This window comes from Argentina silus (assembly GCF_951799395.1).
Source record: "Argentina silus genome assembly, chromosome: Y".
NCBI classification, from domain to species: domain Eukaryota; kingdom Metazoa; phylum Chordata; class Actinopteri; order Argentiniformes; family Argentinidae; genus Argentina; species Argentina silus.
This window is the reverse complement of record NC_139654.1, coordinates 27,730,975-27,748,274: the sequence shown is the minus strand read 5'-3', so window position 1 is coordinate 27,748,274 and position 17,300 is coordinate 27,730,975. Positions and strand designations below refer to the sequence as shown.

Here is a 17,300-nt window from a genome sequence, read left to right as displayed (position 1 = left end):
AATGTTTAAGATGTGTCTGCTTCTGCCATTTCGGTAGGCGAGGTGAGCTGGGAACGGCGGAACGAGAGAGAGAGAAAGAGACGACTGCAAAGTCGCCGAGTAATCATTGAGGAGGCTGGAAAGCCAAAAGGACATTCTTACGAACTATATGAATAAACGGGAGAGATTCCCTTACCGTAACGCTGCGTCTGCCTCTGTGTATAAAAGGACATTGTTACATTGGCGCCCAACCTGGGACACAGAGGGAAGGCAGAATGGAGGCGTTAGCAGCGGCGATGTCGAGGATAGCGCTTGTCCTCGAGCAGCAGACGGCCCTGCAGCAGACCCAGCAGACGACGCTGGAGGAACTAACGGCGGCGAGGATCACGGACAGTGCCCTCCTTCAGGACTTCACCAGGGTCGGCGGGCCGGCGCCGGGGACCGGAGCGGCACCAGGTCCCCCCAAGGTCCAGTACCACCGCCCCCAGGACCTCCAGACCGCCGTCGGACAGGCCGAGGACCATCTCTCCCTCCCACCGCGGGGGCCACAACGACCAACCCCGGCCCCGCGGCAAGGGGGGGGGGGCCAACGCCCAGGAGGAGCCGGGGGAGCAGAAGGAGAGAGGCCGGCGCCCGCCCCGAGGACGAGATGGCAGGGGCGCACCTATCCGGAACCGACCCCGGCCCCACAGGGAGCACCTCGAGCGACAGGGGGGGTGTGTTGGCGGTGCGGACGGCCGGGCCACGTGCAGGCCGAGTGTCGGGCGATGGACGTGGGACGGGTCGTCCGCATCGGCGACATACCGGGCCCTCCCCCCGGACCAGGAGCGGCGTATCGTATTCCGGTAAGGATACAACATGATACGCACCAGGCATTCTTGGATTCGGGCTGCATGCAGTCCATGATCCAGGAGCGCCTGGTTCGGCCGGGGGCATTGTTGAAGGCATCGAGGGTGCGGGTGAGGTGTGTGCATGGGGAAATTCACGAATATCCGGTGGTCGCTATCGAAATTCATTTTGAGGGGAAAAACCATAGAGTACAGGCGGCGGTTAGCCCACGCCTCACGCATCCCCTGATTCTAGGTGTGGATTGGGAGGGGTTTCCTCAAGCGGTAAAGAGGGCTACCGGGATGCGTGGACGACAGCTAGGGAGGTGTGTGGCGTGTAATGTGCTCTGTGCCGAGGCGGCGCCTCGCGACACTGCCGGGGAGCCGGAGCCGGCGGGGGCGCCTCACCCCGAGATTTCCCCGCCGAACTATCCGCTGCTAGGCGACTTCCCCCTCGAGCAGTCTCGTGACGAGACCCTAAGATCAGCCTTTGACCAAGTGATAGCAATTGATGGTACTTTGATACGGCCAGACACGGTGCGCGCCCACCCCTATTTCGCGATTATCAGCGACAGGTTATATCGAGTAAGTCGTGACTCACATAGTCAGGAGGAAGTAACCCAGTTGTTGGTTCCCCGCAGCCGCCGCGAAATGGTCTTCCAGGCGGCTCATTTCAACCCCATGGCGGGCCATCTAGGGTATGACAAAACACTGCACCGTATAATGGCTCGATTTTATTGGCCGGGGATTCGGGCAGAGGTGCGTAGGTGGTGCGCTTCCTGTCGGGAATGTCAGTTAGTAAATCCCCCGGCCATTCCACGGGCCCCCTTGCGGCCCTTACCATTGGTCGAGAACCCGTTCGACCGCATTGCGATGGATATTATCGGGCCATTTGAACGGAGCACACAGGGTTATCGATTTGTGTTGGTCTTGATAGATTACGCCACCCGATACCCCGAGGCAATACCTCTGCGCAATATCTCTGCCAAGAGTGTAGCGCAAGCATTGTTTCAAGTCATCTCCCGCGTGGGAATCCCGAAAGAGATTCTCACCGATCAGGGCACTAATTTTATGTCACGCACCCTCAAGGAACTGTATGGCTTGTTGAACATCAAGGCGATTCGAACCAGTGTTTACCACCCGGCCACTGACGGCCTTTGTGAGCGGTTCAATCGGACCTTGAAGTCAATGATCCGGAAGTTTGTCCACGAGGATAGTCGGAATTGGCATAAATGGCTAGATCCCCTGTTGTTTGCGGTGCGGGAAGTTCCCCAAGCTTCCACCGGGTTTTCCCCGTTTGAATTACTCTACGGGCGTAAGCCCCGGGGTGTCCTAGACCTGTTTAAAGAAAATTGGGAGGAAGGGTCTAGCGACAGTAAGAGTGAGATCCAGTACGTCCTCGACTTGCGCACAAAGCTCCACGCCCTAGGGGCTATCTCACGTGAGCATTTGCTGCAAGCCCAGGAGCGTCAGAAACGCCTGTATGACAGGGGGTCTACCCTACGAGAGTTTACACCGGGAGACAAGGTGCTCGTACTGTTACCCACCTCCAGCACGAAATTACTCGCGAAGTGGCAAGGACCGTTTGTGGTCACACGTCGCATGGGGGACGTGGATTATGAGGTTGTACGCTCGGACCGGGGGGATAGCTTGCAGGTGTATCACGTCAATCTCCTAAAAAAATGGAACGACGTGGTCACGGTTGCTCTGGCTACGGTAATTCCGGAGAGAGAGGAGTTCGGTCCGGAAGTCCCAAAATCGAAAGTTAGCACTCCGGTCGATATTGATAACCATCTCTCTGCTAGCCAGGCCGCGGACGTTGCAGATTTGCAGCTTAAGTTCGCTGACGTGTTCTCTCCCCTGCCCGGTCGGACTACGCTCATCGACCACCATATAGAAACGCAGCCGGGTTTAACGGTGCGCACGCGTCCCTATAGGTTGCCGGTGCACAAACGAAACGTTGTGTGCACGGAGTTGGAAGCCATGCTGGAGCTGGGTGTGGTCGAGGAGTCCCGCAGTGATTGGTGTAGCCCCATCGTGCTTGTCAACAAGCCAGATGGGACTATACGGTTCTGTGTGGATTATAGACGGGTTAATGCGGTCTCCAAGTTCGATGCCTATCCGATGCCCCGGGTCGACGAGCTCTTGGACCGGCTTGGTACGGCCAGGTACTTCACGACGTTGGATTGCACGAAGGGATACTGGCAGATTCCACTCTCGCCGGTGTCCCGGGAGAAAACGGCATTCTCCACTCCGCTCGGGTTATTCCAGTTCACTGTGCTCCCTTTCGGGTTGTTCGGAGCCCCAGCCACTTTTCAGCGCCTCATGGACCGTATTCTGCGGCCGCACGCCGCCTATGCTGCGGCCTACCTAGATGACATTGTCATTCACAGTGACACCTGGCCGCAGCATGTGCGGAGTGTGGCTGCTGTTCTGCGGTCCCTGAGGCAGGCGGGGCTGACGGCCAACCCGAAAAAGTGCGTGATCGGGCGGAGGGAGATCCGGTATCTGGGGTACCACTTGGGACGGGGGGAGGTGCGGCCGCAGATTGAAAAGACTGCGGCCATCGCCACCTCTCCCCGGCCCAAGACAAAGAAGGAGGTGAGGGCCTTCCTGGGGCTGGCGGGATATTACCGCCAGTTCGTACCAGGGTTTTCGGAGCTGGCCAGTCCCTTGACGGACCTCACCCGGAAGGGTGCCCCGGATCCGGTCCAATGGTCGGGCCAGTGCCAGGGGTCGTTCGAGGCCCTTAAGGGGGCTCTTTGTGGAGAAACGGTCCTGTATGCGCCTGATTTTAACCTCCCTTTCTCCCTACAGACGGACGCGTCGGATAGAGGGCTGGGAGCAGTACTGACCCAGCGCGTGGAGGGGGCCGACCGGCCGGTGCTGTACCTGAGCCGCAAGCTGTCGGAGAGGGAGGGCCGGTACAGCACCGTGGAGAAGGAGTGCCTGGCCATCAAGTGGGCGGTCGGCACCCTCCGCTACTACCTGCTGGGTCGCGCCTTCACCCTCTACTCCGACCATGCCCCCCTCCAGTGGCTCCACCGCATGAAGGATGTAAACGCGAGGATCACCCGGTGGTACCTCGCGTTGCAGCCCTTCAACTTTTCCGTCGTGCACAGACCGGGTGCGCAGATGGTCGTGGCAGACTTCCTCTCCCGTGCAGGGGGGGGGGAGTAGGTCGTCGGCCGTCGGTTCCCCGGCCTGTGTCGGGCGGTGGGGGTATGTGGGGGGACATGCAGCGTTCGGCCTGTAGAGGGAGCTACAGGACCGTGGCCGGGGTTGTGTCGGCGAGACTTTTGTTGCACACCTGCTGCGAATTAAGTCTCGCCGGCAAATGTTTAAGATGTGTGTGCTTCTGCCATTTCAGTAGGCGAGGTGAGCTGGGAACGGCGGAGCGAGAGAGAGAGAGAGAGAGAAAGAGACGACTGCGAAGTCGCAGTCGCCAAGTAATCATTGAGGAGGCTGGAAAGCCAAAAGAACAATTCTGACGAACTATATGAATAAACGGGAGAGATTCCCTTACCGTAACGCTGCGTCTGCCTCTGTGTACAACGGACTTTGTTACAGACCCACAGTCAGAAAACACATCCAAAACACAATTCTCGCCAGCAGAACAAACAGTAGGAGTAAGAGACTTACTCAATGCGATTTAACTAGGGCCTTGCTAGGGTAATTATGGTACATTGTTTTAGGCTTTAGCAGGAATCTAGGAAGCAGTGTTAAGAAACGTGCCAATTCTCACTCCGGTTGGGAGGATGTGATGTTATGAGTTGGTTAGGAGGGTTATGCAGGACAGAGGACAGATGTGTAAAGGGTAACATTGTAAATGTTTACAATGTAAATCTGATGTCTCACCAGGATAACAAACCCAGCCACACTGTCTCAACAGCTAGTAAACCAGCTAACACAGCTACATACTGTATGAAGCTTAGCTGGTGTGGTATGCTCCCCTCCATGTTGATGTCCACAGCTTCTTTACTCCCACTGTCAGAGCACAGAGCACATATTTTCACGCTTCCCATTTTAGGCATCCCTAAGGCAATAACATGCCATTCTCCTGTATTGAGGTGACAGCAGCTTAAGCCTGGGTGAAGTGCAGGTTCATCACTGACTGGGAGGGACTTTTGAGAGGACCCTCAACAAAAACCCTTACATATTATGCACACACACACAACCCTTTTCCAATTCATGCTTTCAGTTTTTTTATCTGACACAGTACAGCACCAACTCCACTCTACCTCACACATTTCTTTTGACCCCCCGCCCAACACCTGAAGCAAAGAGGCCAATAAAGAGCCTGTTGATTTAATGAATCTGTGTTGGACAAGGGAATGTTGGCACCTTCCTTTACCCAAGCCTCTTATCTGATTCAACCACATATTATCACCTTTTCCTTCACTGTGTCCACCCAGAGCTCAACCATAGATCACGTTCCTTCCACTGAATCTACCTTTTCACTTCAATAACCTCTGGAGAACACTTTTCTCCATCTCCATTCACTCAACACCCTTGAAATCAGAATGTGACCACACTATGGATGTTGTTGTATGAGGTGTTCCCTGCACTATGCTATGCATACGGATATGTATGACCTTTACTTGTGTGTATTGGACTCAACTGGGTAACACTGTCCTCCCTTGTCTCTCTCTCCTCAGCCCTGTTTAACCTTATCCCAGTGGGTCTGAGGGTGGTGGCCATCCAGGGAGTGAAGGTTGGCCTCTACGCTGCCATGAATGGAGACGGTTTCCTCTACACCTCAGTAAGACCTGAATGTGCACTATACTGTGTGTGTGTGTGTGTGGAATAACAGGTGTTGTTCAACATTAGATTATGAGAGATACTGAAACTACTGTGGTGTAGTTGGATCCTATAGGGTTAAAGTGGGTTTAGCTGTAACTGTCCCAATAAAAGCCTCTACCTCTGAAATTATTGCACAAGTAATAACCACTCTCTAAATGGATTGTATCTATGGCCTTTGACCATCATACACTCAGTGCTTGGACAGATTCATCCTATTGTACCTAGAGATTTCCAAATACCCCTTATTTTGGTGCGCTATATCCTGGGACTGTGCGGAGAGAGGCAGAATTTCTTGGCTATTCTTCGGGCTAAACAGCAGATTTCAAAGGAAGGATAAATCCCATAAGAGTGGAATTGCAGAGGTTTGCACACAAGTCTATTTGACATCCAACATAAAGCCCAACGTCTCAACAGGCCCCTTTGCGGCCCTCTCTGTGGCTCTTAGAGAAGGAGAGTGGGGTCAATGGCTTTGTATGCTGCTGGTCTGTCCATATTTATAATTGATGGCTCCATCTATACATGTTTTAAATGCAGTTCTTGGTTTCTGCAGAGAAAAGAGAGGGAGTCTTTCAATAACAACCCACTACTCGTTTATTTTTACATTTAAGTAATTTTACTATACATCAGTCATTGTAAGTAAAACCTACGATAAGAACAAGTGCCATCGGCAGTCACAGTGCTAGAGATAGGAAGAAAACTTTTATTTTTTTCTCAAGTTCAGGTAATGTAGGGGGTGGAGAGGTCTGAGGAGGAGGAGCCCAGGTGTAGCCTAAAGAGATCTCCGAGGGTGCGGAGGAGGGGGGTGACATGGGAGAATTTGGGGAGATTGAACACCAGACAGGCTGCAGCGTTCTTGATGAGCTGCAGAGGTCTGACGAGGAACCCAGCCAGAAGTGAGTTGCAGTAGTCTAGGTGGGAGATGACAAGCGCCTGGACCAGGAGTTGCGCTGCTTCTCTCATGAGGAATGGGTGAATATCCTTTGAATGTATTATAGGAAGAATCTACAGGAGCGGGCCATCGCTGTGATGTTAGCCACACAGGACAGTTGGTTGTCCAGGATCACCCCAAGATTTTGGGAGGGGGACATAGTGGAGTTCTCAACCGTGATGGAGTCTTCTTGGTCTCCCAGGAAGGAAAAGCAGCTCATTCTTGTCAAGATTGATCTTCAGGTGGTACGCAGGCATCCAGGCAGAGATGTCTGCGAGACACGTGTCGCCACCTGCGTGTCATAGGGGGGAGAAAGAGATAAAAAGTTGAGTGTCATCAGCATCGGAGTGGTAAGAGAAACCATGTGAAGAAATTACAGAGCCAAGAGATTTGGTATACAGAGATAACAATAAGGGCCCTAGGACAGAGCGCTGGGGGACACCAGTGGTGAGGGTGCATGATGTGGACAAACCAAACCATGTTTTGTTTGCCATCCTCTCCACATTACCTGGTAAGATGCAGACCAGGAGAGTGCAGAGCCTGAGATGCCCAGCTCTGAGAGGGTGGAGAGAAGGATTGGGTGGTTTACTGTGTCAAACACAGCAGTCCAGAAGAATGAGAACAGAGGAGAGTGAGGAGGCTCTGGCAGTATGGAGGGTCTCCGTAACAGCAAGGAGAGCAGTTTCAGTAAAGTTAGCATGTAGCACTTATGACTTGGATATACTGGAACAGAGGGATAAATGATGAGATCAGACATCAATGCAAATAGGTAAAGAAAAGCCAGCATGTATTAAAATAGAAAAAGGGAATGGTACCATACAAACGTACAATGAGCTCAATAGAAAAATGTGAAGTACAGTTCACCATAAGAAATGGTGAAATCACAGTAATATTCACGTTCTTTGGTTAATATACCTTTGAATTCTACGGGTGCACCCTGGGTTATCTGTACTTATACCTGTAACCTCAAGTTACCAAATATAATTTACAGTCACAATCCATAGAATCAAATGTTCATATAGAAAATAACAACCACTATTACATCAATCCACAACAACCCCAATCAGTAAACTCGACATGAACCCCAGGTGAATGGAATGTGTGAGATACTGAAAGTCCAACTACACTGCAAGGTATAGTACATGTGTGTGAGAATTGTGCAAAGTTCTGTCCTACCACACTGGCAAAAACTAATGGACTGTCTCCAAGGAACAACAAAAAAGGGATGTCTTCGCAATTCTTCTGGCTCAGTGGCTCGCCACCCTTGGTATCAATCAATCAAGCTTTATTTATATAGCGCCTTTCATACAAAATTGCAATACAAGGTGCTTAACAGTTGTCGCCGAGGGCGAGTCTAGTATGGCCTTTCCCCGGCCTAAACACCATTCCCAACGTTACCCAGTTAAGCACAGCAGGATTGGCCCGAGGTTTGAGACCAACCTTGGTGAATCACGGCGAGAAAGAGAAAAAGCTTAGCAGCTGGGGGCCCAACCTGACGAGGGACACCGCGGCTGCGGATGTTCCTGAAACACATTTTATCTTTGATCTATCCCTCAAATAGGTGCAACTGCATAACTGCTTATGAATGATAAGTTGATTAAAATAGGTGTAAACTGCATTACTGCTTATAAATGATAAGTTGGTTCGAATATGTGTAACTGCATAACTAAATAAGAGGAATTAGAATGCAAGTGTATGACCCTGGGTCAACATATCTGCTTGGGCCTCATTGTGATGACAGCTTACTAACACGGAAGGTACTAAGAATATAGAAATATAGAACTGTTTGATTGTGTAATCTTACTCAGGGATGATTACTGAAGTATGCTACCATATGTACTAATGTTAATTTTTATGATACATAGTTTTATCACGGCATAAGAAGGGTTAATAGTGTAAGACCTGCGGGATGAAGTGGGTCAGGTTGCGGAAATCCCCAACAAAAAGTACCCTTGTGTCCATAATCAAGCATGAGTGTGATAAGAATGTTTAGCAGACACAACAAAAAGTACCCTTGTGCCCATAATGTATTATTATTGTTACGGGTGGAGAGGTCTTTTTCTGTTAGACCTGGGGTGTTTTGTTTGTTTGTGTTCTCTCTCTTGTGTTCCAGTAGGTCCCTCCTGTCAGGTGAATCAGTGGGAATGCCTGGCAGCTGGGATCCTTCAATCAAGTCCTCATTTGTCCATCAATTAACCCATACCACACCCTATTTAAGTTATTTTGTTTGGTTCCTCAAGAGGAGTGGCAGTCCTCATTTGGTTTGGTTAAGTTAGAGAGGTGGCAGCTCTCCTTTTGTTTTTTGATACTTTGTTTAGGATGTAGTTTATGTTCCTGAGTTTTCATTTTGTTTATTTTTCAGTTTGTTTACCTTTTGTTAACTTTGTTTTTTTTCTCTTCTTTTTTCAGCCGGGCACAGAGTTCGAGAGGTAGGGTAATTAGTTACAAACCTGTAGGATTAACACTGCAATGCCGTAAAATCCTCACATAAAAAAACTGTATACAACTTAGCACTGTTAACTTTACAATAATATTTTGTAAAATACTTAACCAAACATAACTGTTAATTTTACAGAAAGAATATGTATATTTATTTGTATAAATTACCTATTACTGTAGTTTTAACCCAGAAAAACCGTAATACAAAAATCAATACAATGCAGTTTAAATGACAACATAATAGTGTTAAAATAACAGTTTGTCAAGTAGAATTTTGTTATATATAAAGAAACCTTATTACAGCTAACAAATGCATATGTTATACTTATACAGTAATGTGAAAAGGTTAGGAGACCACACAAAATATTTTGTTCTTTAAAAAAAAAATTGGACTTATCAATATTTGATCTTCTTTCTAACAATATCTTTAGATAAAGGTGATGTAATTGAACCAAAAACAATGAAAATGTAACTTTGTTATCATTTTTTTCATAGAAAATGCACAAAGACGCCAATTCCTACTGAGGAAATAGTTAGGACACCCTATGCCCTAATAGCTGGTATTGCCCCCTTTTGCTGACATAACCTTCAATTAGACGTTTCCTATAACTGTCTACCAGTCTCTGGCATCGATTGGAAGAAAGTTGTTCTTATCATTTGTACCTGATGTGGATCACTTGATTCTAATTATAGGCATTTTAAGTATTAATATGTGGGGGTGTCCTGATTTTTTCCTCACAAGAAAAAGGCATTTCTATTAATTATATTTGACCAAAATGTTTAAAGATCTTTTTTTTCCAGTTGTATTTGTTTAGTTATATTACCTCCATTTAAAGTAAAATTAAGATCAAATGTCCATATGTTTGAGTATATTGAAAGAGACAAATGTTTTCATAGGGTGTCCTAACTTTTTAACATGACTGTATGTAATATATTATCTATATAATATATAGATATTTTTTTCAACTTTTATTGAGAGAGCGAATCCCCAACTTAATGCTAATGAGAGCCTGTGTAATGTTGTTTGGTATGATTAAATACTGTCTGATCAATAATTACTGTCTACTGCAACACTAAATGTTGTTAACATGTAACACGAATTTAGCCAGGGCAAATAGACCACTGTAGATCTTCATTTAAGTGCTTGAATGTTTGAGCTACTTGGTAAGCTGACTGGAAACATTTTCAAGCTTTTTTAAACCTAACAGTAATCATATACATTTGAAATTCCAACAGAAATTACCGGCTGTGTTTGAGTTTCAAACTAGTTGGGCTCTGCCTCCTCAACTGACTTGAGTGTTTTTTGGTTCTTTTATTGGTTTACTTCATTATCGCGGGAGTTTGGCCATGAGTTTGGCTCGTGAATGAGAGCGGGAGGAAAGTTTGACACTGACGTTGGCTGGTGGATGAGAGGACACGCAGATCTGATAACCGGAAGACGATAATCTGAAGACAACAACGCATATAACTAGCTGCAGCGAGTGGTAAGCTAACATTTAATTTATTTCAAATTTGGCAGTTTGTTGTCAGAAAGACACTAGGCTGTTTTGATGCCGTTTTGTATTTTGGTGTCTTCCATGTGGTTTTAATGGTTAGTATAGCTAATAATGATTACCTGCCGTTTTTGCAGCAAAACCCTTTAACGTTTCTCGGGTTATGTGCTGCACTGTAGAGTTCATAGGAACGAACCGCATTGTCTTTTCAAATGCGATGGCTCTGACTGCAAACGGACATTTTGCACTTATGCAGCTTTTAAAGCTCATTTTTATCGGGTTCACAATGTACCTGCACCCTCTGTTACTGCTACAGCCGTCGTAATACATTTTAAATGCGCCATTTCTCTGTGTGAGCGCCAATTTCAGACCGTGAAAGAACTTATATCCCACTTGAAAGAACATTTAGTGGAGGGGCGGTCTGTGGCATGTCCAGTAACTGGTTGTAGAAATGCATTCACCGTGAAATCATCATTTACTGCTCACATGTCCAGGAAACATAGAGAATGTTTAGTGAATAGTATAAGTGACATGTACAGAGAAATTATTTCGCAGTCTTATGTCGCAGCATGTGAAGATGCTTCCCACAGCTCAGCTAGTACAACAAATGAAATCACTGAATTGCCACAGGATTTCAATGAAACTTTTATGAGGAATATATGTTTATTCTACCTAAAATTGCAAGGGCAGCTCCTCCTTCCAGCTTCAACAATACAGACTATTGTCGAAGAGATGCAAAATCTGCATGAGTTGGGGCAGGATTACACATTAAGTAAACTGCATTCACTTTTAAAACATGACATGAGTCTAACAGATGATGCTATTGCTAAAATCTGTGACTGCGTGAAGGAATTTGTGGGAAAACGTGTTCTTTATTTGAAGGAGAAGACAAACTACTTCTTAATTTTAGCTATTTATTTATATGTCAAAATTCTAGACTTGTACAAGGACCACTTTTGGCGAAGAAAATCACAGTCAGCAAGCTGTTAATCTGTAACCAACCTTCCAAAAATGGATACATTCAAAATGTCAAACCAAGCATTTTACAGTAAACAGAATGATTATGATTGGCTATTTGGTTGGGGAGGAGCCGCGGTTTAGACTTGGCTCTCCTCTCGTTGGTGTTTTAGGCTGGTCCCAGCCCCTGACACACGATCCGTTCCAGGTAGAGATATCGCCGGTCCGTTCCCTCTGGGGAACGAGTTGACCTGCTGAAGAAAACATACACCTACTCTGATTTGTCCTTTCCTAGCCTAATATTTTCCATTACATCATTCTTAAGTTATGTGTGTGTTGCAGCATCTATCTTGATGACCTGACCCTTACCTCTTCATGTATTAATCCAAGTACCATGGAACTAATGCTTGATTCATCTCATTTAATGCTTGATTCATCTCAACAGGCCATCACATTAGTAAATTTCAGATGATTAAAAAACATATAAATTCAATTGATTTGCATATGGAATATCAAATACAATTAGTAAATTTAATCACCCTAAATAAAGAACTGAATAGCTTTATTTACTCGTCTGCTATTGAGCATTATGATGCAACTGTTTTTATAAAAATAATTTCTAACAAAACCCTCCTTTCACACCTTTTAAGGTGTGAACCAAAAATAAATTGTTTTTTATATAAAAAAATCTCAACAAAACCCTCCTTTCACACCCCTTAAGGTGTGAACTAAACCTTTACCACAGGAGTCTTGGGTGTTGCGGTCTCAGGCTCTGCCTCCACCTGCCGTACCTGGTTAGACAAAACTCGAGACAAGTTAGTCAATGCATTCATGTAGTCATTGCAATTTATGTGCCAAATGTCTAAGGACGGCAGGTGGCCTCCATGTCTTGGAGGACCTGGCATTTGAGCGACCTGTCAACAACTCATTGGGCGTTAGATGTGTTTTGCTGTTTGATGAGTTCCTCATCAACATCAGTGCTAGGGGAAGTGCATCTAGCCATGTCAATCTGGTGTCATGGCATACTGGTTGGGAATGAGTTCATTCCTTAGCCATTTTACTTCAGTGCTGGCTGTCTCTTTTTTACAGGGAGTGGCTTCCACCCACTTAGTGAGCCTATCCACCATTACTAGTAGGTATCTGTAGCCTTTCACTCTGTTGTCTGCACCCATATCTGATGTCCTTGAATGGTGCGTCTGGTACTGGGAACTTTCCCATGGGACACTTGTAGACCATCTTTGGGTCGTGGTCATTGCATGTGTCACATTCTGTCACATAGTTTTCCACCATGCTGGTCATGTATGGATGAATTTTGATTTTAATCAAATTAGTGTCAATCACCGGCCTGTATAGATGGGGTCAAGCAGTAGTTCCAAAACTTGAACACTATATGGAGCTAATCAGTAATTGCTGAACATAAACATTAAATGGAGCTTAATCATTAATTACTGAACATGAACACTAGTTGGAGCTAATCAATAATTGCTAAACATGAACATTAAATGGAGCTAGTCAATAAAGCTAGCCAATAGTTGCTTAAATTTGAACACTAGATGGAGTCAATCAATAGTTACTAAATTTGAACACTAGATGGAGCCAAACAGTAAAGCTGTTTGATATGAAAACAAATGGAGCCAAACAGTAAAGCTAATCAATAGTTGCTAAATATGAAAACGAGATGGAGCCAAAACAGTAGCTTAGCCAATAGATGCTAAATATGAAAACAAGATGGAGCCAAAACAGTAGCTTAGCCAATAGATGCTAAATATGAAAACAAGATGGAGCCAAAACAGTAGCTTAGCCAATAGATGCTAAATATGAAAACAAGATGGAGTCAAAACAGTAGCTTAGCCAATAGATGCTAAATATGAAAACAAGATGGAGTCAAAACAGTAGCTTAGCCAATAGATGCTAAATATGAAAACAAGATGGAGTCAAAACAGTAGCTTAGCCAATAGATGCTAAATATGAAAACAAGATGGAGCCAAAACAGTAGCTTCTAAGCTTGAACATTAAATGGATTCAACCACTAGTTACTCCATTTTAAGGAAGTAACGAGACAAAGAAAACTTTTCAGGGTGGGGCCGGCCTCCCACTTACTGAACAACCACAACAACAGTAGAGTCAACAACTACTAGAGACAACAACAACTCTCGCACAATTTCTATAACAGTTTACACCAATATGTTTACACCAATATGTCACTTTCTTTTACTTTCAAACACAATTACTCTCCAAACTCTCTCACCTCCCTCAGCTTCAATGCTTTACCTATTCACACAACCTGGCTATACGCTCTCTACTCTTAACAAGATTCTAACACACAACAAAATTTACAGGACTTTAACCTGAGGGATTTTAACCCAAACAAAAGAATTTACGGGCCTCTCACCCGAGGGATTTTAACCCAAATAAAAGAAAACAATTTACAGGCCTTCCACCTGAGGGATTTTAACCCAAATAAAAGAAAACGATTTACAGGCCTTCCACCTGAGGGATTTTAACCCAAATAAAAGAAAACGATTTACAGGCCTTCCACCTGAGGGATTTTAACCCAAATAAAAGAAAACGATTTACAGGCCTTCCACCTGAGGGATTTTAACCCAAATAAAAGAAAACGATTTACAGGCCTTCCACCTGAGGGATTTTAACCCAAATAAAAGAAAACAATTTACAGGCCTTCCACCTGAGGGATTTTAACCCAAATAAAAGAAAACAATTTACAGGCCTTCCACCTGAGGGATTTTAACCCAAATAAAAGAAAACGATTTACAGGCCTTCCACCTGAGGGATTTTAACCCAAATAAAAGAAAACGATTTACAGGCCTTCCACCTGAGGGATTTTAACCCAAATAAAAGAAAACGATTTACAGGCCTTCCACCTGAGGGATTTTAACCCAAATAAAAGAAAACGATTTACAGGCCTTCCACCTGAGGGATTTTAACCCAAATAAAAGAAAACGATTTACAGGCCTTCCACCTGAGGGATTTTAACCCAAATAAAAGAAAACAATTTACAGGCCTTTCACCTGAGGGATTTTAACCCAAATGAAAGAAAACAATTTACAGGCCTTTCACCTGAGGGATTTTAACCCAAATGAAAGAAAACAATTTACAGGCCTTTCACCTGAGGGATTTTAACCCAAATAAAAGAAAACAATTTACCCAAATAAAAGAGAATTTTGACATATATTGCTTTGATTGTTAAATTTTCATCGTATACATAGATTTCTAAATTTGGTAGTTGGTTTACTCTTACCTCCTCCACACTCACAGTCTACAGTATTCAAAGTTAACTATGCAGAATTCGGTTTATAACAACAGGTTTCTGCTTACCTTTTTGTTTTTGGCGCGCCTCTGTGAGTGTTGAGGGGTTACAAGAAAACAACTCCGTCTGGCTTCCGTCTCCCGGACTTCGCCGTCGGTTCAATTCGGTCCAATTTCTTCTCTTCAAATCACGTCGGGACGTCACCAAATTTGTGGGAAAACGTGTTCTTTATTTGAAGGAGAAGACAAACTACTTCTTAATTTTAGCTATTTATTTATATGTCAAAATTCTAGACTTGTACAAGGACCACTTTTGGCGAAGAAAATCACAGTCAGCAAGCTGTTAATCTGTAACCAACCTTCCAAAAATGGATACATTCAAAATGTCAAACCAAGCATTTTACAGTAAACAGAATGATTATGATTGGCTATTTGGTTGGGGAGGAGCCGCGGTTTAGACTTGGCTCTCCTCTCGTTGGTGTTTTAGGCTGGTCCCAGCCCCTGACACACGATCCGTTCCAGGTAGAGATATCGCCGGTCCGTTCCCTCTGGGGAACGAGTTGACCTGCTGAAGAAAACATACACCTACTCTGATTTGTCCTTTCCTAGCCTAATATTTTCCATTACATCATTCTTAAGTTATGTGTGTGTTGCAGCATCTATCTTGATGACCTGACCCTTACCTCTTCATGTATTAATCCAAGTACCATGGAACTAATGCTTGATTCATCTCATTTAATGCTTGATTCATCTCAACAGGCCATCACATTAGTAAATTTCAGATGATTAAAAAACATATAAATTCAATTGATTTGCATATGGAATATCAAATACAATTAGTAAATTTAATCACCCTAAATAAAGAACTGAATAGCTTTATTTACTCGTCTGCTATTGAGCATTATGATGCAACTGTTTTTATAAAAATAATTTCTAACAATTCCGATCTGTTCTCTACCTGTCACCAGGGACCACTGAGAACAATATATTCAAGAGCTCAGACATTCAAAAGTATGTTCAAATACATAGTTCCTAGAAAAGTTACATTAGGAAATGATGAAAATCTGACAAAGGTTTGCTTACTACATACCTCTGAAGCAAACGTTAATTAACTTGTTAGAATTGTGGAAGAATTCAGTGTCCCAACAATCTTGTGAAACAGACTCGGATGGTTTTGGTGACATAATTGATGGACAAAGTTTTAAGTCAAACCAATTCTTCATTGACAATCCAGGATGCCTGAAGCTAATTCTGTACCAGGATGCTTTTGAAATTGTCAATCCCCTCGGCTCTGCTAAGAAAAAACACAAGGTTGTTGCAGTCTATCTTTCTGTGGCAAATTTACCTGTTCATGTGTGGTCCAATACTGATCACATGTCCCTTGTCTTGCTTTGTGGAGAGAATGACCTAAAACACTTTGGATTTGCTAAGGTTTTCTCTGAGATGTTAGTGGATTTAAAGGATTTGGAAGAAAATGGACTAACTATTGGTGTTGAAACAGTCAAAGGGGCTTTGTTTTGTATTGCTGGGGATAATTTGGGCTCCCACGGCATTGGTGGGTTTACTGAAAACTTCAGTCGTTCGCACTACTTTTGTAGATACTGTGAAGTCACACAAAGTGAATTTCAGAGTGATGATCCAAATGTTTGTGGTCCACAGCGCACCCCTGAAAGTTACGATACTGCTGTTGGTGAGCTACAAGCTGGAGACAGTCAATTCATCAAAGGAATTAAGGTAAACTCTATTTTCAATGCTTTGAAATCTTTTCATGTTTGCCAGCCTGGTCTCCCACCTTGTTTAGGTCATGACATATTTGAGGGTGTCTTATCCTATGATGTTGCGCTGTACTTGAAGTATTTCATTAAGAAAAAGAAATGGCTTACGTATTCACTTTTGAATCGGAGCATCAAGCAGTTCAAGTACAAAGGATCTGATGCACTCACAACCATGTGCTGTCAACTCTGAGGTGTCCAAACTTTCGGGTCAAGCCATCCAGAACTGGAATTTCTTGAGGTTGCTACCTGTATTAATTGGTGACAAAGTGCAAAATCCAGAAGATGATGTGTGGCAGTTAACTCTCCAGCTTAAGGATATTGTCTATGATTTGTGCACAAAAGATTTCATTGTCACAGGTAGCCTATCTTGATATTATCATCCAAGAGTATTTGGATTCAAGAAAGTGTTTGTTTCCTGAGAGTCCACTAAAACCAAAACACCACTTCTTGCGGCACTATCCAGCACTAACTTTAAAATTTGGCCCCCTGATCAGAGTATGGACAATGCGTTTTGAAAGCAAACACAGCTACTTCAAGAGATGTGCCAGACATTTAAAAAAATTCAAAAACATCTGCCTAACTTTATCCGAAAGACATCAGATGTTTCAGGCATATCTTTCGGCTGGGCCAGGATGCAGTCAGTTACTGCAAGTCAAAGACAGTTGTACGTTTTTCCCCAACCTTTACAGTGACCCAATTAAACATGCAGTTAGCGATTTTGGCTTTTCAGAAAATGATACCAGTGTTTCAACAGAAATACAGTTGAAAGGTACATCATATAAAAAAGGCCATTTCATTGTATCAAAAAATGAGGAGTCCATGGAGTTCGGAG

General features: G+C 44.5%; 1 pseudogene across 1 annotated transcript in view; it reads left to right on the top strand.

Annotated features, from left to right (window-relative positions):
* LOC310824053 (fibroblast growth factor 12-like) overlaps nucleotides 1-17,300 on the top strand; it is a 138,644-nt pseudogene that overhangs the window by 8,331 nt on the left and 113,013 nt on the right. Inside the window, exon 2 of the transcript in view lies at nucleotides 5,465-5,581. The product of the transcript in view is annotated as a fibroblast growth factor 12-like (transcript). The remainder of the gene's footprint in view (nucleotides 1-5,464; nucleotides 5,582-17,300) is intronic.